Raw genomic sequence first — 842 nt, forward strand, 5'->3', positions numbered from 1 at the left:
AATCAGTTTTTAACTGTCCTGAGGCCAAAAACCGCATAAAAGCATCACTCATATCGGTTTTTAATTGTCCTGAGGCCAAAAACAGCATAAAAAGCATCACTCAAAATCAAATCGGTGTATTAATTTCCGTGTGACTGGCGCAAAGCATGTTCAATGTGCTGTCCACCGTTTTCTGCAACAAGTTGAAATCGGGAAACAGCATGTTTCACAACTGATCCCAGTGTTTCCGGGGTCACGTTCAGAATGTGTTGCGCAATGCGTGCCTTGAATGCAGCTAAGTTTGCAATAGGAACACTGAATACAACATCTTTCAGATAGCCCCACAGCCAGAAGTCACACGGATTAAGATCAGGTGGTCGGGACGGCCAGGCTGTAGGGAAATGGCGGCTGATAATTCTAGCATTTCCGAAATGGCGATTCAGCAGCTGCTTAACTGGATTTGAAATGTGCGGAGGTGCGCCACCCTGCATAAAAATGATCCCATCCACACATCCACTCTGTTGGAGAGCTGGAATGGCGTAGTTGCGCAAAAGACATTCATAGCGCTTACCAGTGACGGTGCACGTGACGGGACCGGAAGTACCTGTCTCTTCGAATAGATGTGGCCCTATGATGCCGTAAATCCGCACCATACAGTGACCTTTTCAGGAAGAAGTGGTAGTGGTTGATTTGCGTGTGGATTTTCCGTTGCCCATATTCGACAATTCTGTGTATTGACATATCCTGTCAGATGGAAGTGAGCTTCGTCTGTCCACAAAATCTTCCACGGCCAATCATTGTCCACTTCCATGCTAGCAAGAAATTCTAGAGCAAAGGTCTCTATTGCTGGCAGGTCAACAGGA

The sequence above is a fragment of the Schistocerca americana genome, chromosome 4 (genome assembly GCF_021461395.2).
Source record: "Schistocerca americana isolate TAMUIC-IGC-003095 chromosome 4, iqSchAmer2.1, whole genome shotgun sequence".
NCBI lineage: Eukaryota > Metazoa > Arthropoda > Insecta > Orthoptera > Acrididae > Schistocerca > Schistocerca americana.